The following is a 27,409-nucleotide window of genomic DNA, read 5'->3' on the forward strand; positions in this document are numbered from 1 at the left end:
GCATGACTACCGGACAACAACACTCTGTTTTTTCTTTACGAGATGGTTATTTATTCAAAGGGCATCGTCTTTGTCTACCATCTACTTCAGTTCGTGAACAAATTATTCAGGAATTACATGGTCGTGGTCATTTCGGAAGAGACAAAACAGTAGCCATGGTTGAAGAGAGATTCTTTTGGCCACGTTTAAAGCATGATGTAGCTGTTATTGTTTCTCAGTGTCGTATATGTCAAATGGCCAAAGGAACAAAGAATGTTTCAGGATTATATATGCCACTTCCGACCCCTCACGAACCTTGGCAAGACTTAAGCATGGATTTCATACTTGGCTTACCAAAAACTGCTCGAGGACATGACTCAATTTACGTGGTTGTCGACCGATTCTCCAAGATGGCGCATTTCATTCCATGTTCGAAGACGTTAGATGCAGTCCACATTGCAAAGTTATTTTTCAAGGAGATTGTTCGGCTACACGGGTTGCCAAAGACTATAGTGTCAGATCGAGACACGAAATTTACAAGCTATTTTTGGCGAACATTGTGGAGGTTGATGAATACACAATTAAAATTTTCTTCTGCCTATCACCCTCAAACCGACGGGCAGACAGAAGTTGTTAATAGGAGTTTGGGGAATCTACTGCGTTGCTTGGTTGAAGATAAACTCACAACTTGGGACCAGATTTTAGCAATGGCTGAGTTCGAGTACAACAGTTCCGTCAACCGAACTACAGGCCGCAGTCCTTTTGAGATTGTGTTAGGTATGCAGCCTAAGAAACCAATTGATCTGGCCCCTTTACCTATATCTGGCCGTCACAGTGCAGATGCAGAAGCTTTTGCTGAACATATTCAGCAAATTCATGCTGATGTTCGTCACAAAATATCGGCCAGTAATGCTAAATACAAAACTCAGGCAGATTTGCATCGTAAAAACACTGAATATGAGGTTGGAGATCAGGTTATGGTACGCATTCGGCCTGAACGCTTTCCCAATGGCAAATACAAAAAGTTGCAGTACAGAAGGGTGGGACCATATACAATCAGCCATAAAATTAATTCCAACGCTTACGTTCTAGATCTTCCGGCTGACATGGGAATTAGCAACATCTTTAATGTTGAAGACTTAACTATTTATCACGGACATAGTGACCCTACTAAATCTATTCCTCCACTTCGCCTACCTCCTGCTTCAAATGTCCGTGACGAGATTGACGATATAGTGGATACAACTATTGTTTCTACTCGGAACAGCGGTTATCAGAAATATTTGGTTAAATGGAAGGATAAAACTTGGTCGGACTGTACATGGATCTCTGATGAGGAATTTCAACGTTTGGATCCTGATCTCTATAACAAGTATCACTCTTTCAACTCGTCGGAGCCGAGTTTTTCCAAGCCGGGGAGAAATGATGTAAATTCAAGAAAGTATGGGAAAACATATTCAAGAAGGCAGAAGGTTCCAGGAAATAATTGAAATGTTCCAGAAAATACTAGGCAGAAGGTTCCAGGATATAATTGAAATGTTCTAGAAAATACTAAGTTCATGATTAATTAATGAAGAAGTCCTAAAGCCTAAGTCTATTAGTCAAACAAGTCTAAAAGTCTTTTAGAAGTCTGAAGGTCCTTTGAATTGAATACTTAAATGTTATTCAGCTAGAAAGTTCCAAAGGGAGCTATAAATTCTTGTACTCAGTTTGTTTGAGGCAGATTGGAATGAATTAAGTTTTATTACTCTTCTTGGGTGTGAGACCTGAGTTCTATTACTTTCTTGGGTGTGAGACCTAAGTAATCTAGGTGTGAGGCCTAGTTCATTCTCCATTTCTTTCATAAAATCAGTTCATTTTTACTCTATATTCTAGTATTAAGTTTCTAAGCTGTTCTGTATAAAGTTCTAAGCGCTGAGTATAAAGATCCTGCATCTATATATATATATATATATATATATATATATATTATGTCTATCTTTTTTCCTTGTGGTCGGTTCTAATTTGCATATAAATATTTTGAATTTTCACCACCCTAGTTGTCTACCACTATTTTTATATTTTCAATAATGTGCACTATTTTATTTTATAGAAAACTCAGAATGCGGTGGTGGAAGGAAATATAAGTTGTAGCCGGGGATAACATGCATTCAAGTGGCCGGTGAGGATGCTAATACATATACTTGTGCAGCTCCATATTGCAGTACAATAATTTAGTTTAGGATCATGTTGATAATTTTATGTAGATTTGTTGGGTAGTTTTATAAATTCATTCAAAATTATATCATTTGTATGATTATAAGTTGTTTGATTTAGATTTTCTTCTTATGGTGGCTATATTCTCTACAAAGCTATTTTGTTATTTCTTTGAGAAATATTTACTTGAACAAGCATGAACATGTTTTGGTATGTACATGTGGGAAGTGTCGTACGATGTTATTAATTTAACTAAGGTGGGAATAAATTCTTATATTGTCTCATAATCTTATTAATTCAACTAATTATGGTTGAATTTAAAGCATTATTAAAAGTCTTGGTCATAAATTCAACCAAAAGCATATGGTATAATTAATAAACTCAACATGTCTTGTCTAATTTTAAGAAAAGTATGAAAAATTAAATTTGATTTTAGAAATTTTAAAAACTTATTATATATCGTGAATTTTTTGAATTATAAAATTTTAAACAAAATAACTTGCCTTTGATTTCAAATTAAGAAATTTAACCGAATTTTCTAAATTTGACCACCCTAAAGGTGTGTCACATAAATTTGACCAGAATGATTATAGTATTTAAGATAGAGTTGAATTTAAATAAGTGATACTCCACTATATTTGATATGATCGCTTTTTAATCAAGGGTTGTTGGATCACCACGGAAGTCAATGATGTTATTGTAATCACACTGCATTTTAATTAAAAGTTTGGCGCACATGCACATTACTATCTCCCTTTCGAATTAGATGTCCATTTTAAAAAAATCACACAGTTTAAGAAAAGTGGTTGTTCACAAGTTAATTGCATTAAATGATCAAAATATGTGGAGTGAAATTGATCTAGGAAATATAAATAAGAGATATGTGGATTAGAATTGACTTTGGAAATATAATTTTGCATTGAAAATTGAAGTGGACAAGTAATTTGAAACAAAAAATTTTCTTTAAATTGGACATGTAAATTGAAACGGAGGGAAGATTACTTATCAAAATACACTCATATACATTGACTAATATCTTATTCCTAGGAGCATCATAATGCCATATATTTGAAGAAAGGCGTTGATCACATGGGAGACTTGCATCCAAACTTGGATTTAGGCGGTGGGTGCTATTCCGAAGAAAAGACATCAACAGTTTGTTGCCAATGATATCCAATGAAAATATGTTCATATACCATTTTTAATATAAAATACTTGCATCCAAAAACATGTTAAGCTCATTGTATATGTATCTTCAAATTTAAATAGTGAAAATTGTATTTAACCATAAAGATAAAGTCGATATTTCTCTTTATTGTGAAGCTATTAAATTTCACCCACCTTTGATTATTATTGATAGGTCTAAGTCAAAACTAACGAGTAAAAGAGTATATGTAAGCCAATTAACATGTAAATATCGGAACATATGAGGGCTTAACATCATATAACCTCAACGGCAAAGACAATACTTATAACCAAAAACCACCATAAGGAAAAAATCATATTTGTGGGGCGTCCTTTCTATCAATATAAGAAGGATTATGCATAGTAAAAAGAAAAATGATTTACATAATTTAATTTTTTTAGAAGGATTAACTCATAAATATTATAAATTTATTAAGTATCTTATAGTTGACATTCAGGCTTTTTTCATGGAAATGTGAAACCAAACACCAAGATCTAAGGGTGAGTCCTCTAATATCCCGTATAATTCTCATTTTTCAATAATTTCAATTCAATTTCTTAACATAAGAAATGATAAGGCGGGCGACTCTAAGCTGATTTTTATATGTTATATATTTTTTTCATATATTATTTTACATTTTAATGTTAAATGTTAAATTTCCAACTATGTTTCAATTTCTTATGTTAATATTCAGCTTCCACAATTTCTAATATGTAGGTCATGATATGATGATATAAAACTAAATAAATAATATTGTATTACTAGTACTATGTGTCAAAATAAATAAGTTTGTTGTAAAATAGTTTAATCAAGATAAAATTATGGGGTTTTTTTCAATATCCAAGTTGTAAAAAATGTTATCAAAAATATTCTTAAGAAAAAAAATATTTTCAAAATTACAAACTTTTTAAAGTATTTTCAAAAATACGGTTTGCAAATATTATAACCATACTTACAAGTGATCATGAACCAAAATCAAACACAATTTCAATTTTAAAAATTTAATACTTGAAATTAAATCATATTTGGTTACTTAATATGTTGCATAACAGGTTGGTTACATAATGTGTTGCATAACAAGTTGGTTACGTAATCTGTTGCATAACAAATTTGTTACATAATGTGTTGCATAACAAGTTGGTTACACAATGTGTAGTATAATAAGTTGTGTTGGCGCGCCCTTAAAAAATTAGCATCAAGTCAAACACAATCATGACTACACTCACAATCATGCCTCGTTTATCACCAAATTCATCGAAGGATTTTTTATCAAAAGCAACCTTGGAGTAAATGCTGGTCTTGATGTCACTTCTTCTTATTCAGACTGATCCTTTTCATCATCAATTTGAAATTTATCTTCACCTTCATTGGCCGAAGATATAAATGAATCATAGAAATTCGGCTGCGATGTCGATGCGTCGGCGGTTACAGCGCGGGTAGTGCTACTCATGCCTTCAACTGAGAAACGAGGCATGATTGTGAGTGTAGTTGTGATTGTAATCTCGGCGACGGGGTGGTTGTGTAGAGATTCCTACACATGGTTATATTACTCGTTTATACTGGTATTTTCCTCTCTTTCTCCTCCTTCCTCTTCTGCATCTCCTCAATTGATTGTGATTGTATCGAAGGCGGAAGTTCTATCATGTCTGAAACAATAGGAATCAACTAAAATCTCAACTTATAAATCAACTTTTCAAAATTTAAATCAAAGTCGCACTTTCAGTTGCACAAGTTGCAAATCGTATTTTTTAAAAAAAACTTAAAAAATAGTAATTTTGAAAATAAGTTTCAAATTTTGAAAATACTTTTAAAAAAGGTAGTATTTTGTGCAATTTCCCTAAAAATAAATTGAAGATTTTTTTTTTTGATTATTTTGGTCTCAACCAAAAACCAGAATCTTGGTTCGATTTCAGTTTTATTCATTCATCAAAATTCTTATAATTTAATTGTTGAGATTTTACAATTTTGATTCTTTTCTCTCTTAGTTCAAATCACAATCATTTTATCAACTTCTCCATATTTTCACATGATCATCACAAATATGGTTGAGCATTCGGTTCGGTTCGGTCCAGAACCGAACCGGGACCGAACCGAACCGAAAGAACTGAAAACCGAATTTCTAAATTTTTCCGGACCGAAATTATCATATGGACCGAACGGGAACCGAACCGAATTATTTCGGTTTGGTTCTTTCCTTTGGGATCGAAATTTTTTTATCAAAAAAATGAAAAAATTAATAAAGCCAAAATCACAAACATATGCTTGCTAATCACATCCCGGCATAGGCTTTAGCATGGTATTGTTTCAAACTTAAGCTCAAATATGAAGTAAACTACTCAAGCTCAAATATGAAGTCAACTCAGGCTACAACAGCCGACTCGGAGAGATCTAAAGAGAGAGATAGAAACATAGTGAGATTCGTAAAAAAGAGAAGCGGATGGTCGAGTGGGTGTTGTTGGAAGCTGCCACTGGGAATGATTGCCGGCATGATTTGTGAATCTGATAGCAAAACTAGAGTTTATGAAAGGGGCAGCTGAATGCGTCTGGCCATCTGGGAGCCAAGAGGTATTATCATGACATTACAGAAAAGATAAGATGTGAAAAAGTAACAAACTAATATATGTTATATTTAAATAAATTAATATTATAAATAGTTCGGTCTATTCAGTCCGGAACCGAATTTTTAAAAAAATGACCGGACTGAACATAAATTTAATTCGATCCGGACCGAAAAACCGAATAGATCGAAATTTTGGAAAAATTGGAACCGAACTAGACCGAATTTACACAATTTGGTTCGATTTTTCGGTTCTGGTTCGGTTTTGCTCAGCCCTAATCACAAATATAACAAAGGCATAAGCTTTTATTTGCTCCCAAATGATGGGATAGTGCAATAATTAACAAATACAGTATGTGATAATCAACTTTTGATAATGTGATGTATTTTTTTTCTTCTCAACCAAAAATGTAGTGATTATTTTAAAATGTGATGCATTTTTGGCAAAATGTAGTGATTATGTGTTCTTACCCATCTCCTACTTACTTTTAAAATATTAAATGTTAGCTTAAATATTATTGAATTAGTTTGACTAACTTATATATATTTAAATATTGCATGGAACTCATGAATAAGTAACCAAGAATTACTAATATATGAATATGTGATGGATGATATACACTAAAATAGTAAATATTATAAAGAAATACCTAAATAGAAGCATATGATGACCAGTGAGGCACATCTTTCTTGGAGCATTTTCTTCATTATTTTCTGCATTAAGTTCAAATGATACATTAGATTATTGAGAATATGAGTGACAAGTATGGTTTTCATGCACACTTAATATCTACGATTCCTTTCATGCTTGATGTACTCATCCACCTCTTTTATCAATGATTTGTTTCATGCTTGATGTACTCATCCACCTCTTTCATTTTTTACGGGTATTATGTTATAATGAAAGTCGAATATAACAGAAGATGTGAACAAAAGTTTGTGGAGGAGATTAAGGTGTCGGTAAAGAAGAAAATACAAGAATCATTTTATCATATATAATAACTAAATTGAATCCTTGAAACTACATACATATATAGATCAATTTAATCAAACAAAAATAAATTTCTAATTATACATTCACGCACTAAGTATGATATTCATTAACTATTCATTAATAAATGGCCATGACAACCTATGTGTCATGCATATGTAATACACACATATATTAACAGTACTGGAAGGATGGAGAGTTGTTTAATGTCATGAGATAAAATTTTCATAAAAAAATAATTATAGAAATTTTAAATCCCCCATTTACTTCTCAAGTGCCCATATCATATATAATTTTAAAATAAAACTTCAATTATGAGTAATTATGTAGTGTATATAAATTATAGATACATCAAAACAATGTGAATCTTTGATTGTATTTTCACAATTCAATAAGATTAAAAGTGTTCCGGGTGGAATGGTTATATGGAAGTGAATTCAGGTATATATTAAATCTTATGAACTCCTCTTAAAAATGTTATGCTCCACATAAGCAATATCACGGTCCGCTTATAACTTTGAATTCTGGAAAAGCAATGGTACCTCTTTGGTGTTTCACCTTATAATAACATTATTACAACTTTGTTTTGATGTCAGTTCCGCCATTTAGTTAATTTATTAACAATATTCCTCATTAAATTATATGTAAACATTGAGACATTTTGAATTACATTCGAACCAAGTTGTAATAAATTTTAATATAATTAGGGTTCATAATTACTCTATAGTTCATTATTAATCACAGCCTCCATATCCTCTAGATTGTTAAATTAAAGAAACTCTACAATGGAGACCTAATTAACATCCATGTTGTCCACCCTCGGTCTCAAATCTGTAGGAATTAATTTCGTATTAATCTAAACTTGTGTTGGAGTTGACTTGGCTCTGGCACTCGAGATTATCTCATGTGAATTTTCAAGCTTTATACACGATGTTAGAGAAGGATATGGCTCTAGGTTTGCCTAAGACCACTCAGCCAAAGGCAGTGTATAATGGGTGTCTCCTGTCGAAGCAAGTGAAGAAAATCATTCCCATCTAAGGCGGAGTTTGTGGCAAAAGGAAATCTGAACTGATACATGCTGATTTATGTGGTCCGATCTCTCCACCAACTCCAGCTGGAAATAGGTATGTGTGAAAACTCACAGGTTATAGTTTATACAATCCAACCACTGGGAGCTAGGTTACATGTCACTCGAGATGTCGTATTCGAAGAAGATAAGAGATGGAACTGGGAACACTCAGAGATGCAAGGTAATAATAAATCTGAATCATTCATTATTATTGATACACAGTCCAAGATGTATGAGGAGGATGAGACAGAGTCACGATCACCCCGCACACCAAGTTCTGGGACAAGCTGAGCAGTTCAAGGGAATGAAGGCAACGGTTATGATTCAGATACAGCTGGGGACTCAAGTGAACCCAGAAACTTCCGGCTGCTCAGTGAAGTTTATGATGAAACTGAGGAAGTTGATATTTTGGAAGAAATATTATTATTGGTTGTTGAAGAACTAGGCACGTTCGAGCAAGCTAGAGTCTAAAGTGTTGGGTTTGAATATCCTAAACATAACATATATTTATAATCAAAAGATTATCATATTAAAATTTAATATATATATATATATATATAGGGTCTTACTCCAGTACAAACTCCTTACTGTACAAACGTACAAACCAGTGATTATGACAATAATATTTAGTGATTAGCATATTTTAATTTAACAAATACATACATACATCCATCACCACCGCCACCACAATCACCTCCAATCACCACCACCACGACCACCCCACCCACCACCACCACCACGACTGCCCAGCGCCACTCTCTCTCTCTCTCCACCATCCACCACCAACCACCACTGCCCAGCGCCTCTCTCTCTCTCACCACCACCCACCACCTACCACCACCAACCACCACCACCACCACTGCTAGTGGCTCTCTCTCTCTCTCTCTGATTGTTCCCTCACCGATTAGTGCTATACACACACAAACACACACATTCACCACTGCTTTTCTCATCTCCCTCAATCGTGTAGCTATCCCTCAATCATGTTTCTAGCACTGCCCTTGCGCCGGCGTCGTGGTTGCCGCCGGCCACGCTGCACCACCACTCGGCTATGCCGCCCCGTAAGTGCTCCCTTCCCCTTATCTCTCCATCAGACACTCCTGGTAGATTTAGTGATTATGTTCAATCATTTAGTGATTGTGTTCAAGTCATTTAGTGATTGTTTGTACGTTTGTACACTAAGGAGTTTGTATTTGAGCACTTGCCTATATATATATATATATATATGTATGTATGTATGTATATGTAACTACATTTATATTAGAATTACATAAATATACTAAATTTGTTTTTTTTATCATAAATCATTTAATAATTTTTTTAATTTAGTTATCTTTTAACTTATCATTTAATAGTTAAAATTATTTTAATTAAGAAATAATATATAAATTATTTTATAGTTATGTATTTTTTTACTTATATTTCACTTTAATTCGTAATATATAATATATCATAATTTTAAATAATAAGTATAACTTTTAAATTAATAATAAAAAGCCTAACATAATTTCAAACAAATATGTCATGATTTCACTAGCCCACTTAGCCCAAAATATTTAATTTGTTGTTCATTAGTCTGCCCATTCTAGACCACCTAGTCCTTTCTCTCCTTGACATATTCCGCTCTTCTCACTCACTCAAACAATAGTGTCATTCCTTACCGTACTAGTCTTACCCTCTCACCCTATGGATTTTCTTTTACAAATTCAAGGTAGTCTAACAAGTAAGTCAGCTCCCACTACAAATTCAAATAGTTAGTTCTGATTTGTAAGTCAAAATTAGGGTTTGGGTAAAACCGATGTTCATTTATCCAAAACTTAAAAATTTAATTTGATTTTAATTTTGTGTTGTGCTTGTTTACACTTTGTGCTTATTGACTACATATTGGCAGGTTTCTTATAGGTCATTAAGGCATTAAATTTTTTTCATTTGTGATCTTAAATTGGTTCTTTCATTGAGGGATTTGATTTAGGAATTTTATCAATATAAATTAAGGTTTTAATTATATTGGTATTTATGACATATTTCATTGTATGAAATTTATATTTTTATACATCCTTGCCTGTAATTATTTTTGGATTTTTTTATTGAATACATGTATTTATTTATAGAGAGACTGTGAGAGAGAGATATTGTGAGGACTAATACAGAGAGGGAAGGAGAAAGCGAGAGATGCATGGAAGTCGGGAAGAGAGAACATAGACATGATGAGAGGGGGGGGGGAGAGATTTGAATATAGTTTTTCAGTGCAGTTTTAGCATGTTTTCTATATATTTTTAATTTGTGTTCTTGATATTCTCGATTAGATTTATCTGTTAAAAAATTGATTTGTTAGTTTTGACCGGGAAAGATACATGTATTAGCTTAGGAGAGTCAAGAGATGTAACTTCAATTTGTGAGGAATATGTTATACTTGATGATACAAAGTACTTTGAATTTGTATATAGTCAATTTTTCAGTGTTGCTGATCAATGGCTAGCATAACTAATTGCAATTGATTACGGTAACAAAACTGTAGCATCTTAGCGGTTGATAGATGTATTAGTGATCAACCGGTATAGCAATTGTTCTATCAATGGATGTATAGATAAGGTGACATAAATTGTAAATATTTGAAGTCATGTAACCTATACAAGTGAAGTGAAGATCAATGGCTAGCCAGAAGCATCAACGACTAAATAAACAAGCTATCAACGGCTAAATCAATCAATCAACGGCTAAATAAAGAAGCTATCAACGACTACATTTCTCATAGCAGTTGATTACTATCAATTGACAACTACAAGTCAAGGACAAAAAGTCATATGGGCCGATCTGAAAGGTATTTCACCAGTTTTGGAAGCTAAACCAAAAGGAGTTTAGTCAAATATTGAGAACCTCGAACCTCGAAGCCTACAATTTCTAGCAAAGCAACAAGAATTTCAAGCTGTCAAAAGTACTATCACGTCCAAGAAATTCTATATTTGTAACTGTTAAAAAAAGAGTAGGTTTATGCTTTTGCAGACTATCTTAGTTTGTATTGGTATATATTCACATTGTAATTTCATTTCAATGTATCCTATACGCCAAGAACCGAAGAGTAAAGCAGTAGAGATAGTAAGTAAGATTTTGTAAGCTTGTGCTCTTTATTCTTTTATAAGCAGCCAAGTAATTTTTACTTGGAGGTTCTTAATTGAATAATCTCTCACGTGGACTAAACAACCCACCTCAAATTTAAGTAAAAATAGTTCAAATTTTTTGTAGATTGTATTCAAACCCCCTTCTACAATCTAACTTATTGTTTGCATTGCCAAATAACAGATTTCTTTCATATGTGTTGAAATCAACTTTGTAGAACAAGATGAGTATATTTAAGAAATAACAACTCAATTAACCACCTAAATAATATATATTTTTGTATTTGGGTGTAATTATAAATAATAAATCATATTTAAAAGGAACAAAAGAAATTAATATAACCATCATGACCATGAAACTATTTGGACTAATGATTGCATAATGCTCATATCAATATTTTTTCCCCTCAACATTAGATATATATTTTAAATTATGCATGTCACTCATATTTCAATTATTAGTTAAATATATGTTTTAAACTATGCATGAAACTCGTATTTTAATTCTACATTCAACATTGCTTCTTGTAATATTTTTTAAATTATACATGTTACTCATATTGAATGCATGTTTTGAATATATTTGCTCACTTACCATTGGAATCGATCTGTTCCATCTTTATCTATAATTATTTTGTATTTAAGAGGATGTCTACTAAGGATGGTTGGGATTATATTTTTCTAGTACAAGTATGTGTTTGTTTGTTCAAAACGCGTACGTCATGTTTAGATTTTCTTCAAAACCATACCTCAAACACTGAGTTTTCATAACCAATGGGGAGGACATAAAGTGTGGGTTTTGGGAATCATTTTTAAATTTACTTTCATCTCAATTCTTACAATTATAAGTAAATTGTTAATATAAAATGAAATGAATGACTCATAAATGGAGAAGATATTATTTAATATTTTTAAATTAAATATAATTAATCATTTAATAATATTTTCAATCAATCTTATTCATTCCACCACTCAATTGAACACGATATCTCAAATAATATCTCAACTCAATACCACCTCAACCCTATTTCTGATTCTAATTCCATATATTATAGATCTATATGTTGCATTAGATACTGCTATATATATAACCAAAATATCTATATGTAATACATTCCTTACGGCGATGTTTGCAATATAATAATTTGTCGCCAATTCCGTTGCTACACTCGATTGTCGACTGAATTTGTGAATTGCCAACAGAAATTTTTGTTGCGGTATGTGAAAATTATCGGTCATCATATGCTTCTATTCAGGTATTTCTCTTTAATATTTACTATTTTAATGTATATCCCTTATCACATATTCATATATTAGTGATTCTTGGTTACTTATTCATGATTTCCATACAATATATAAATAAATATATATATATATATATATATATATATATATATATATATATATATATATATATATATATATATATATATATATAGGGGGCTTCTCCTTGGGGATCCGGTGGAAATAGTAACTTAGTAACTTTTAACAAAAGCCATTGATCATAAAAGAAAACGACGATCAAGATTAAAAGTAGAAAAAGAACACGGCACAAAAATAGGAGAGACACGTACGTCCACTCAAACCCTAGAAATTAGGAAGAACGTGTACTGTTTAGTTGTATTTATGTTCTGTACTTGTAGTGTATGTTCTGTATTTGTATATAAATTACTTATAAATATAATACCAAAATATGTTTATTACAAAAATGAAAACTATTAAAAATTAAAAGTTTTAAGAACACATAACACAATTATAATTTGTAAATAAAATAATTTTTTTATAAGTTATGTAAAAGTAGTTATGCAGGAAAATACCGAACATAAAAAAATATTGTAAACAAAAAAAGATATAAGAATGTTCAAAAAAAGAACATACAAAAAAAATACAGAACATAATAAATTCAGAACATAAAATAATTACAAATGCACAAAAAGAATTTTTAAAACACGAAAAAGATTATAGTTACAAATAAAAATTATAGAATTGCATAACATCACCAAAAATATAAAATGCATAAATAAATACATAACATAAAAAATTTAAAGAATAAAAAAAAATACAGAACACAAAATTTATGTAATGCAAAAATTATAGAACACGTAACACTAAAAAATACATAACACTAAAAAAAATACATAACATACAAAATTAAATATAAAACACTTGAAAATACATAACCTAAAAAATTCTGAACACAAAAAAATATTACAAAACGCACAATAAAAATTATTGAATACAAAAAAATATAAAAATATGAAATTATATAATATAGAAAATTATAAAATTTATATGTTTTAGAGTATTTAGTATGTAATGTAAAATTACTAATAAGAATATTTTTATATCAGAAATATCTTTTACAAATTAAATTCTATTATACGTAATATAGAAAAAATTTCGTTAAATTAATGTATAACATGTTATTAATAAATTTTTGTATTATCTAGTTGTGTTCTTTTGCTAAAAAAGGTCCATGCATGTTCAGAAGTCTAAACACCTTGCGTGAGAGCAGTTGTATTTATAGGCAGACTTGTTATAGACATGTGCTCCACTCATATCAGAGTTCCTAAGTTACTCAATAAAGTTGGTTCCTCAATGAACCACACCCTCTATATATATATATATATATATATAGATATATATATATATATATATATATATATATATAGTATATATATATATATATATAGAGAGAGAGAGAGAGGGAGGGAGGGAGGGAGAGAGAGAGAGCGGGGGTTTAGTCAAACTGATTTAATAATATTTAAACTATGATTTAATATTTTAAAAGTAAGAAAAAAATTATTTTATCAAAAATAATTTTTTGGTTGAGAAGAAAATAAATACACCACATTATCAAAAGTTTATTATCACATATTTGTTAATTATTGCACTATTCACCATTTTTGAGCAAATAAAGTATTATGACTTTGTTATATTTGTGATGATTATGTGAAAATACGGAGACGTTGATAAAAGAACTATGTCTAATTTGAACTAATAGCCTAATTTCAACTAATAGAGAAAAGAATCAAAATAATAAAATTTGAAAAATTAAATTATAAGAATTTTGGTGAAAGAACAAAATTGAAATTAGACCAAAATTTTGGTTTTTGTTTGAGACCAAAATAACAAAAATCGCTTCATTTTTTTTATCTTGACTAAATTATTTACAACAGATACAATATTTATATGGACAAATAGTACTAGTAATACAATATTACTTATTTAGTTTAAATAATCTTATCTTTAACTACATTGTAGAAATTATGGAAGGTGAATATTAACATACGAAACTAGCATAAAAGCCCGTGCGAGGCACGGGGCTCTAGTTTTTGCTGTATTTTAAATAATATTCATATATCATTATATTGTTCTTGTACGGACCTTGAGTTTGTATTATGTTTTAACTAATATCCGTGTGTCATCATATTGTTTTGAGCGTAACTATTACGTTTTACTTTTTGACAAAATATGTAAACATGAAAAATGTAATATATACAACCTAATAGCATTAATAGTAATAATAAGTACTATTCCCTCCATCCCATTTTATATGACCCTTATTCCTTTTTGAGACATCTCTAAAATAATGAACTTACTATACTTACTATTTTTAAACACTACTTATCACTATTACACACACTACTTCTCTATTTTATACTCTTTTATATTAAATAAACACTATCACACTCACTAATTACCACCACTATCTCAAATCTATTATTAAATTTTGATATATTCCACCACTTTACCCACTTTCCAACTAAATTTACTCTTTTTTACTACTTTTTTCTTAATCTCCGTGAAAGTCAAATAAGGTCACTTAAAATCAGACGAAGGGAGTATATTTTTAAAAAAAAATTATAGATCAAAAACTACATTTGAACTGATATTTCTATATTCAAATTCGTTAGGATATAGAGACCATTGTCATATTATCTATGTTCAAAATTATATTCGAAATTAATACTGAAATTTTAAATTTTAAATATATTATACCTCATTAAAAGTATCTGTAATTTATTGTTGAAATTATTAAATTATTGGGTTAATTATCAAGTTAGTCACTGAAGTGAGTTTAGTGTATCAAGTTGGTCACTGAACTCAAAACAGTATCAAGATGGTCACTAAAGTCACCGTAAAATATCAAACAAGTACTTTGAAATATGAGTTCAAGTAGTAAAAATATTATTTATAAAGTTTTACATATTATTTTTAAATGTTACCACAACCAACTAAAAGGTTATGACTTCTAGTATTTAAAATAATATATTTATATTTTATCAAGTTTATTTATAATTTATATTTTATTATATAGTTATTGTCTTTGTTTTAATTAAAAATAAATAATAAATAAACTTGATAATATTTAAATATATTATCATAAATATTAGAAGTCATAACTTTTTACTTGGTTTTGGTAACACTCAAAAATAATGTGTAGAACTTTATAAATAATATTTTTACTGCTTGAACTTATATTTCAAGGTACCTGTTTGATATTTATGGCCACTTCAGTGACCATCTTGATACCGTTTTGAGTTCAGTGACCAATTTGATACATTGAGCCCACTTTAGTGACCAACTTGATAATTAACCCTTAAATTATTTCAACTAATATACCATGATTTTGATGAAAACCTGTTTTTGATATGCGAATTACGATATCCTAAATCATGATTAAATGAAGATGTGTGGTCTGCGTTGTCCTACATTTATTTCCTTTTTTTAGCGTACGTTTGCATAATTGTTAAAGTGATACATGATGGAGCAGATCATCAACACATTCTTTTTAGCATATGTTGCACACATTTTGTATAAATAAAAATTGAAACATATGTTGTACGTAAAAAAGACACGTACCTTGTTTTATTATAAAAGCATCAATTGAACTACTAACCGTATAATTGCACCCCGAAAAATTTCTGACACCTTTGATGTGTCTTATCCTTTTATTTTTCATATCAATTATATAGTACTTTAATGTATTATATTTTTATTGTTAATTTAAAAATATTAGATGAATATTACTTTGATATAGTATGTTATAACATTATCTCGTTATAAAATTTTAATTTTCTATAATTAGTTTTTTGAGCTTGTCTATTAAGACTTTTAATGATTTTTCATGTAATCGTTATAAAACAGATCTCAAACAAATGATTTTATGGAATTTCAAATAGCAAAACGAGAGTAGATATGAGTTAGGCATCATGAAGTTCATAAAACCATAAAATATTTAGTTCAATTAGTCGTGTAGTTACTTTTTTAGCTTTGTGCAAACTCACATTTTTAATATTTTGATACTCGTATTTATTAGGAGTGATCAATGTGGCATATCATGTTCAATTGTTAAAGATCAAGTTATATATTCGATATTTTGAATCATGAAAAAACTATTCTTGTTCTAGTCCCGTTTAATCAGATATTAGTTTCACCGTATCGCGTCAGATTATCCGGTTCAGAATTAATTATATTTTATTAGTTTAATTTGTAAATGATTAATTTAACTGTAGTTTGAATCATTTTATTTAACTGGTATGTTATATATTGGATGATGGCATATTAAAAATTATAGTTTTAAGACTTTAATATATATAACTTATTTCTCTGTGTTATTTTATTTAACAAAATAAAATTTATAACTCAAATCTTTTTAGTAGTTCTCGTAAACGCATTTTATTATTATGTGGTTGACTTTTGATTAACAATATAAAATTTCCTTAAATTCATCTTCATATCACAAGTTATAGTATTTCAAATACATATATCATCAAAATTATATCATTTAGATATATTTTCCGACACCAAATTTGATGTATTGTACCTATTCTTATATCTATAATTTTTTTAAAAAAAGATTTAGTTACACATCAAATTCTGAATTCATAAGTTTAAAATAAAAAAATATTCTACATAGGAATATTCTTTCAGTCACCTTATTTCGTGTTCTCCAAAATATTGTAATCTCTTTATAAATTGCCTTTTATAATAAAAGAAATTAATATGACATAGCCCATGTTGAAAGCTCCTCAATTTTTCCTTTCAAAGATGCTCGCTTAAACCTCAGTTTTTGTGCTTATTTCTCACATTCATGACTTAAAATTTCTATAATATTGTATCGGTGCTCGTTTAAACTATTAAGTTAGATTTGAATTCGAATACGAATTATATCTATTTTTTGAAATCTGAATCATGGCACGAACCCGATTATTCATATTTTTTTTAATTTTAAATTTATTTATGTAAATAAATAATTTATAGATATTAATCTATCATGTAAACGATATATGAGACTTAACTGAAATAATAACTCATCTCAAATAAATAAGATATTGAAACGAATATAAATACAAAAGTTTTAAAGTATGTGATTAATGCTTTTGAATAATAAACTAATTGTTTGTGTAGCTCAAGTGGTTTGAGTGATGTATTTGTATTGGAGAGGTTCCGAGTTCGAGCCTCATGAATAACATCTTTTTTTTTATATATATGAGAAGATGTTAGGTTCGGAGTTAGGCTCAGGTTCGGAGCTAGGTAATTTATTTGCTCAGGAGGGAGGCTTGACACGAACCTGTTGGGCTACTATATATATAATAAGTAGATGGAAATTTAGTAGGAAATTGAACATTTAACATTAAAATATAAAATAATATATGAAAAAACATCCAATATAAATATATTGTGCATAAAAATTAGCTTGGTAACTCTAACCTTACCGTTTATTATGATAAGAAATTGAATTAAAATTAGAAGGGAAATTGGAGGACTCAAACTCAGATTTGGTGTTAGGTTTCACAAATTTTTTTTAAATGAAAATTGCTCTACTCATGAATTCAAATGGAAACAAACGGTTTACAAGTCATTACATCAAAAGCAGTTGATAAGTCTTCAACAATTAGTCAAATGTAGCACTACTAAAGTAACTACCAACTCTATGCAACCCATTTCAATATTCATATCCAGGTTGGATACGGATCACTCCTTTCTTCCTCCATTCCAAGGCATCCTGCGGCGTTTGTGACCGTCTTGTAAAACAAGGGTGGTATGTTCTTCCAAGGAGTTCTCCTTCACCAGAATTGGGATTTTAAAAGAAAATTGGGTTAAGTCAGCTCCATCCACCTCACTGGGATGTTCACGCGGATACCTCGAACTTCAACTGTGGAAAGCAATCTCTCGTGCGATGATGTATAATAATACACATCTACAAATCTGGTTCCTTGGGAACCCCTGATCTTCAAAATGTGCTCCCACCCAGAAGGGGGTCGAGGAATGTTGGGCGTTTCAATTGCCCATAACTTGCTACCATCTGGTTGAAAATTAAGGTCGACAGTGCAAGATATATGAGGAAGTCGCTGATGAAGTGCTCTGCATACAAAAGGCTTCTCTATTAAGTGTTCACGGATTTCCTCGAATCTCTCCTTTGAAGGAATAAGCCTCCACTTATAACAGAGTGAACACTGGACAGTATAAGCTTCCACAGATGGCGCAATCCGACAAACCTGGTTCTGTGGAGGTTGAGTAACAGTTCCATCAGAAGCAGCAGCGTCAGCAGGAGTATAAACAGCCAGCTGATGATTGTCATCCAAGCTATTGGCATTTTCTTCTATAGATGGAGTGCCTTCAGCAGGTAACTGGATATTGTTCTACTAGGCAAAAACAAATTGAGCATACAACTCACTCCTCCATCTCTTTTTTGGGTGAAGGTCTTGCAGATTTATCTCAGGATCCATCTTATGTACCCTAATAACCTTGTGATTAGCTCTGATTGCTATAAAAATTTCACAACTTGTAATTCAGTGACTTCCACGCTTGAAAAAACACACGAGATCAACCAAATCGCTGGTTCGGAACTAGATGTAGCTTTTCCACCAGGAAGATGCCTAATATTGGGTCGAGATACTGCTGGACAACGAATTAAATATTTAATTTGTTGTCCAGCACTCTCTCGACCCAATATTAGGCATATTGCCCGGTGGAAAAGCTACATCTAGTGGACCAGCGATTTTGTTGATATCATGAGTTTTTTCAAGCGTGGAAGTCACTGAATTACAAGTTGTGAAATTTTTATAGCAATCAGAGCTAATCACAAGGTTATTAGGGTACTTAAGATGGATCCTGAGATAAATCTGCAAGACCTTCACCCAAAAAAGAGATGGAGGAGTGAGTTGTATGCTCAATTTGTTTTTGCCTAGTAGAACAATATCCAGTTACCTGCTGAAGGCACTCCATCTATAGAAAAAAATGTTAATAGTTTGGATGACAATCATCAGCTGGCTGTTTATACTCCTGCTGACGCTGCTGCTTCTGATGGAACTGTTACTCAACCTCCACAGAACCAGGCTTGTTGGATTGCGCCATCTGTGAAAGCTTACACTGTCCAGTGTTCACTCTGTTATAAGCGGAGGCTTATTCCTTCAAAGGAGAAATTCGAGGAAATCCGTGAACACTTAGTAGAGCAGCCTTTTGTATGCAGAGCTCTTCATCAGTGGTGTCCTCATATATCTTGAACTGTTGACCCTGATTTTCAACCAGATGGTAGTAAGTTATGAGTAATTGAAACACCCAACATTCCTCGACCACCTTCTGGGTGGGAGTGCATTTTGAAGATCAGGGGTTTCCAAGGAACCAGATTTGCAGATGTGTATTATTATACACCATCGCCCGAGAGATTGTTGTCCACAGCTGAAGTTCAAAGATATTTGCGTGAACATCCCAATGAGGCGGATGGAGTTGACTTGACCCAATTTTCTTTTAAAATCCTAATGCCGGTGAAGGAGAACTCCTTGAAAGAACATCACAAACACCGCAGGATGCCTTGGAATGAAGGAAGAAAGAAGTGACCCGTATCTATCAGGATATGAATATCGAAATGGGCTACATAGAGTTGGTAGTTACTTTAGTTGTGTGACATTTGAGTAATTGTTGAAGACTTAGCAACTGCTTTTGATGTAATGACATGTAAACTGTTAATTATCCTTCACCAGAATTGGGATTTTAAAAGAAAATTTGGTAGTTCCAAGGAATTCTCCTTCACCAGAATTGGGATTTTAAAAGAAAATTGGGTCAAGTCAACTCCATCCACCTCATTGGGATGTTCACGCGGATACCTCGAACTTCAACTGTGGACAGCAATCTCTCGTGCGATGATGTATAATAATACATATCTGCAAATCTGGTTCCTTGGGAACCCCTGATCTTCAAAATGTGCTCCCATCTAGAAGGGGGTCGAGGAATGTTGGGCGTTTCAATTGCTCATAACTTGCTACCATCTGGTTGAAAATTAAGGTCAACAGTGCAAGATATCTGAGAAAGTCGCTGATGAAGTGCTCTGCATACAAAAGGCTACTCTATTAAGTGTTCCCGTATTTCCTCGAATCTCTCCTTTGAAAAAATAAGCCTCCACTTATAATAGAGTGAATACTAGACAGTGTAAGCTTCCACAGATGGCGCAATCCGACAAACCTGGTTCTGTGGAAGTTGACTAACAGTTCCATCAGAAGCAGCAGCGTCAGCAGGAGTATAAACAGCCAGCTGATGATTGTCATCCAAGCTATTGGCATTTTCATCTATCAAATGAAGTGCCTTCAGCAGGTAACTGGATATTGTTCTACTAGGCAAAAACAAATTGAGCATACAACTCGCTCCTCCATCTCTTTTTTGGGTGAAGGTCTTGCAGATTTATCTCAGGATCCATCTTAAGTACCCTAATAACCTTGTGATTAGCTTTGATTGCTATAAAAATTTCACAACTTGTAATTCAGTGACTTCCACGCTTGAAAAAACACACGAGATCAACCAAATCGCAGGTTCGGAACTAGATGTAGCTTTTCCACCAGGAAGATGCCTAATATTGGGTCGAGATACTGCTGGACAACGAATTAAATATTTAATTTGTTGTCCAGCAGTCTCTCGACCCAATATTAGGCATATTGCCCGGTGGAAAAGCTACACCTAGTGGACCAGCGATTTTGTTGGTATCATGAGTTTTTTCAAGCGTGGAAGTCACTGAATTACAAGTTGTGAAATTTTCATAGCAATCAGAGCTAATCACAAGTTTATTAGGGTACATAAGATGGATCCTGAGATAAATCTGCAAGACCTTCACCCAAAAAAGAGATGGAGGATTGAGTTGTATCCTCAATTTGTTTTTGCCTAGTAGAACAATATCCAGTTACCTGCTGAAGGCACTCCATCTATAGAAAAAAAATGTTAATAGTTTGGATGACAATCATCAGCTGGCTGTTTATACTATTGCTGACACTGCTGCTTCTGATGGAACTGTTACTCAACCTTCACAGAACCAGGCTTGTTGGATTGCGCCATCTGTGAAAGCTTACACTGTCCAGTGTTCACTCTGTTATAAGTGGAGGCTTATTCCTTCAAAGGAGAAATTCGAGGAAATCCGTGAACACTTAGTAGAGCAGCCTTTTGTATGCAGAGCTCTTCATCAGTGGTGTCCTCATATATCTTGAATTGTTGACCCTGATTTTCAACCAGATGGTAGCAAGTTATGGGTAATTGAAACACCCAACATTCCTCGACCATCTTCTGGGTGGGAGTGCATTTTGAAGATTAGGGGTTTCCAAGGAACCAGATTTGCATATGTGTATTATTATACACCATCACCCGAGAGATTGTTGTCCACAGCTGAAGTTCAAAGATATTTGCGTGAACATCCCAATGAGGCAGATGGAGTTGACTTGACCCAATTTTCTTTTAAAATCCTAATGCCGGTGAAGGAGAACTCCTTGAAAGAACATCACAAACACCGCAGTATGGCTTGGAATGAAGGAAGAAAGAAGTGACTCGTAGCTATCAGGATATGAATATTGAAATGGGCTACATTGAGTTGGTAATTACTTTAGTTGTGTGACATTTGAGTAATTGTTGAAGACTTAGCAACTACTTTTGATGTAATGACATGTAAAATGTTAATTATCCTTCACCAGAATTGGGATTTGAAAAGAAAATTGGGTAGTTCCAAGGAATTCTCCTTCACCGGAATTGGGATTTTAAAAGAAAATTGGGTCAAGTCAACTCCATCCACCTCACTGGGATGTTCACGCGGATACCTCGAACTTCAACTGTGGACAACAATCTCTCGTGCGATGATGTATAATAATACACATCTGCAAATCTGGTTCCTTGGGGACCTTTGATCTTTAAAATGCGCTCCCACCCAGAAGGGGGTCGAGTAATGTTGGGCGTTTCAATTGCCCATAACTTGCTACCATCTGGTTGAAAATTAAGGTCAACAGTGCAAGATATCTGAGGAAGTCGCTGATGAAGTGCTCTGCATACAAAAGGCTTCTCTATTAAGTGTTCCCGGATTTCCTCGAATCTCTTCTTTGAAGGAATAAGCCTCCACTTATAATAGAGTGAATACTGGACAGTGTAAGCTTCCACAGATGGCGCAATCCGACAAACCTGGTTCTGTGGAGGTTGAGTAACAGTTCCATCAGAAGCAGCAGGGTCAGCAGGAGTATAAACAGCCAGCTGATGATTGTCATCCAAGCTATTGGCATTTTCTTCAATCAAATGAAGTGCCTTCAGCACGTAACTGGATATTGTTCTACTAGGCAAAAACAAATTGAGCATACAACTCACTCCTCCATCTCTTTTTTGGGTGAAGGTCTTGCAGATTTATCTCAGGATCCATCTTAAGTACCCTAATAACCTTGTGATTAGCTCTGATTGCTATAAAAATTTCACAACTTGTAATTCAGTGACTTCCACGCTTGAAAAAACACACGAGATCAACCAAATCGCTGGTTCGGAACTAGATGTAGCTTTTCCACCAGGAAGATGCCTAATATTGGGTCGAGATACTGCTGGACAACGAATTAAATATTTAATTTGTTGTCCAGCAGTCTCTCGACCCAATATTAGGCATATTGCCCGGTGGAAAAGCTACATCTAGTGGACCAGCGATTTTGTTGATATCATGAGTTTTTTCAAGCGTGGAAGTCACTGAATTACAAGTTGTGAAATTTTCATAGCAATCAGAGCTAATCACAAGGTTATTAGGGTACTTAAGATGGATCCTGAGATAAATCTGCAAGACCTTCACCCAAAAAAGAGATGGAGGAGCGAGTTGTATGCTCAATTTGTTTTTGCCTAGTAGAACAATATCCATTTACCTGCTGAAGGCACTCCGTCTATAGAAAAAAATGTTAATAGTTTGGATGACAATCATCAGCTGGCTGTTTATACTCCTGTTGACGCTGCTGCTTCTGATGGAACTGTTACTCAACCTCCACAGAACCAGGCTTGTTGGATTGCGCCATCTATGAAAGCTTACACTGTCCAGTGTTCACTCTGTTATAAGTGGAGGCTTATTCCTTCAAAGGAGAAATTCAAGAAAATCCATGAACACTTAGTAGAGCAGCCTTTTGTATGCAGAGCTCTTCATCAGTGGTGTTCTCATATATCTTGAACTGTTGACCCTGATTTTCAACCAGATGGTAGCAAGTTTTGGGTAATTGAAACACCCAACATTCCTCGACCACCTTCTGGGTAGGAGTGCATTTTGAAGATCATGGGTTTCCATGGAACCAGATTTGCAGATGTGTATTATTATACATCATCGCCCGAGAGATTGTTGTCCACAGCTGAAGTTCAAAAATATTTGCGTGAACATCCCAATGAGGCGGATGGAGTTGACTTGGCCCAATTTTCTTTTAAAATTCCTAATGCTGGTGAAGGAGAACTTCTTGAAAGAACATCACAAACACCGCAGGATGCCTTGGAATGAAGGAAGAAAGAAGTGACCCGTATCTATCAGGATATGAATATTGAAACGGGCTACATAGAGTTGGTAGTTACTTTAGTTGTGTGACATTTGAGTATTTTTGAAGACTTAGCAACTGCTTTTGATGTAATGACATGTAAACTGTAAATTATCTAGTGAATTTTCACATGACCATCACCAAAATAACAAAGACATAACCTTTAATTTGCTCCAAAATGGTTAATAGTGCAATAATTAACAAATATGTGATAATCAACTTTTGATAATGTGTTGTATTATTTTCTTCTCAACCAAAAAATTATTTTTGATAAAATATAGTGATTATATGTCTTACCCATCTCCTACTTACTTTTAAAATATTAAATCGTAGCTAAAATATTTTTGAATTAGTTTGATACTAACCTATAAATTTGTGTGTGTGTGTGTCTATATATACATATATATATATATATATATATATATATATATATATATTGCATGGAACTCATGAATCAAGAAAAACTAATATATGAATATGTGATGAATGATATCATTAAAATAGTAAATATTATAAAAAAAAATACCTCAATAGAAGCATATAATGACCCGTGAACCACATCCTTCTTGGAGCATTTTCTTCATTATTTCCTGCATTACATTTCTGTAATACACCAGTCATATTAGATAGAAATGATAGGTGGATTATGTTCAAATTAATAATATATTAGATTATTGACAATATGATTGACATTATGTAAAAGTAAAACAAGTGTGATTGTCATACACACTTAATATATATGATTCCTTTCATGCTTTGTATTCATCCAACTCTTTTATCTATCATGTTTCATGTTTGATGTCCTCATCCACCTCTTCATTTTTTCAAGTATTATGTTATAATGAAAGTCGAATATAATAAGGGCAAAAGTTTGTGGAGAAGATAGATGTCCGTAAAAAAGTAAATGCAAGAATCATTTCACCATATATACTAATTGAATTGAATCCTTCAAGCTGCATATATAGATCAATTTAATCAAATAAAAATAAATTTCTAATTATACATTCACGCACTAAGTATGATATTCCTTAACTATTCATTCAACAACATTTGGCCATGACAACCTATGTATCATGCATATGGGATACACACATATATTAACTCCGAAAACAACTGAGATTACATACATATTCTCTTATAAACACATCGGTTTATCCAAATAGCTCATCGGTTTATCCAGAGGATCCCCATTTACCAAGTGGACAAGTAGGTATATATACACCACTAACAAGTCATTACATCATAGATGCACAAAATAACTCAATTAACAAGTCATTACATCATAGATGCACAAAATAACTCAATGTGTTGCAACCTTTAGAAGACGCAAAAATTCACTAGCTAGATAGGTAGGTATTCACCACTCACAAGCCAATCAACAAAATTAAAATTATTTTAATCCTAATTTTTTTCAAAAACCAACACATGTAGATGCACACAACAATATAGTTGTATTCCACAAGTATTATTATGTTTATTAAAGCCTTAGCATGTTCATTTCTCAACATTATATTCATGATTCTTACCATGTTAATCTCCCGACATACTAGCTAACAACACCACTACTACATGTAATCATGTACAACGAGTTATATATATATATAGCAGTATCAAACCCAACATATACACCTATAAATATAAGAGATATTTTGGTGAAAGACGGATATGGAATTAGAATCAGGAATAGGGTTGAGTGGTGGATTGAATAATATTGATTTAAAATATTATTGAATGATTAATTATAATTAATTTAAAAATATTAAATAATATTATCTACATTTCTGAGTCATTTATTTCATTTTATATTAACAATTTACTTATAATTGTATAAATTGGATGAAAATAAATGTGAAAAATGATTTCTAAAACCCACCCTTCATATCCACCTCCCATTGATTATGAAACCCTCAGGGTTTGAGGCATGGGTTTGAAGAAAACCCAAATATGATGTGTTCCAAACACATACTTGAACTATACAAACACAAACCCAAACATCCTTCCAACCATCCTCGGTAGATATCTTAAATACAAAATAATTATAAAAAGAGATGGAACCGACCGATTCTAATAATAAGTGATCAGCTATAGTCAAAACATATATTTACATATGAGCAACATGTATAATTTAAACCATATATAAAACATGCTAAAACTTCACAAAAGAGCTGCAATCAAATCTCCCTCCCTCATTATGTCTATGTTCTCTCTCCCCAACTTCTCTACATCTCTTCATTTCTCCTTCCCTCCCTATATTAGTCCTCAAAATATATCTTTCTCACAGTCTCTCTATAATTAAATATATGTATTCAAAAAAAATCCAAAACAATTAAAAATAGATAAATATAAAAAATTATAAATTTCATACGATGAAATATGTCATAAATACCACTTAATTAAAATCTTAATTTACATTGATAAAATTCCTAAATCAAAGCCCCAAATGAAAGAAGCAATTTAAGATGACAACTGAAGAAACCAAAATGATACCCTACTAACCTTTAAGAAACCTGCCAATATGTAGTCAATCGAGAAACACACGGTATAAACAAGTACAACAAAAAATCAAAATCAAATTAAATTAGGGTTTGGATATATGAATATCGGTTATACCCAAACACTAGTTTTGACTTACAAATCAGAACTAACTATTTGAATTTGTAGAGGGAGCTGACTTACTTGTTAGAATACCTTGAATTTGTAGAAGGAAAATCCATAGGATGAGAGGGTGAGATGAGTACAGTATGGAGAAGAGGCGATTGTAATTTGTTTCAATGAGAAGAGCGGAGTAGGGTTAAGGAGAGAAAGGACTAGGTGATTTAGGATGGGCCGACCAATGAACAACAAATTAATTTTCTTGGGCTAAGTGGGCAAGTGGTTTAAGATGGGCCGACCAATGAACAACAAATTAATTTTCTTGGGTTAAGTGGGCTAGTGAAATCTTGACATATTTGTTTGAAATTATGTTGGGTTTTTTACTGGTAATTTAAGAAGTTATATTTATATGTGATGTATTTATAATTTATAATATATTATGAATTAAAGGGAAATATAATTAAAACAGATTATAGAACTATAAAATATTTTATATATTACTGCTAAATTAAAATAATTTTAACTAATAAATGGTAAGTTAGAAGATAACTAGATTAAATAATTAATAAATGATCTACGATATAAAATAAAATTTAGTATATATATGTAATTCTAATATAAATATAGTTACAAATATATAAAAAATTTAATATGGTAATCTTTGATTATAAATATATTATATATTCTAACTCTTTGATGGTTAGCAAATTGTATTTTAATAATCTTTGTCTAGAAATATTTGACTGTTATATTTTAATAATATTCAAGATTTTAGAAAATATTGTTTATTTATATAATAATGCATATCAATAACTCATCTAATTATTTTATGTATAGATGTACAATTTGAATGTACATAAAGAAGAATACATGGGATGTGATGGCTTTTCCATGTTAAACAGCTTCCTTGTCATCTTTGTTATTTAGTT

General features: G+C 32.0%; 1 long non-coding RNA gene across 1 annotated transcript; it reads right to left on the minus strand.

Moving 5' to 3' along the window:
• Positions 1-5,268: 5,268 nt before the first annotated feature.
• On the minus strand, positions 5,269-26,705 carry LOC108198865 (uncharacterized). The gene is made up of 4 exons (XR_001802201.2): positions 26,565-26,705; positions 24,415-24,491; positions 6,569-6,632; positions 5,269-5,912 (listed from the first exon to the last, which is right to left on the minus strand). It is a non-coding gene; the product is annotated as an uncharacterized LOC108198865 (long non-coding RNA).
• Between the last annotated feature and the right edge of the window lie 704 nt (positions 26,706-27,409).

Source organism: Daucus carota, chromosome 8, assembly GCF_001625215.2.
Source record: "Daucus carota subsp. sativus chromosome 8, DH1 v3.0, whole genome shotgun sequence".
NCBI lineage: Eukaryota > Viridiplantae > Streptophyta > Magnoliopsida > Apiales > Apiaceae > Daucus > Daucus carota.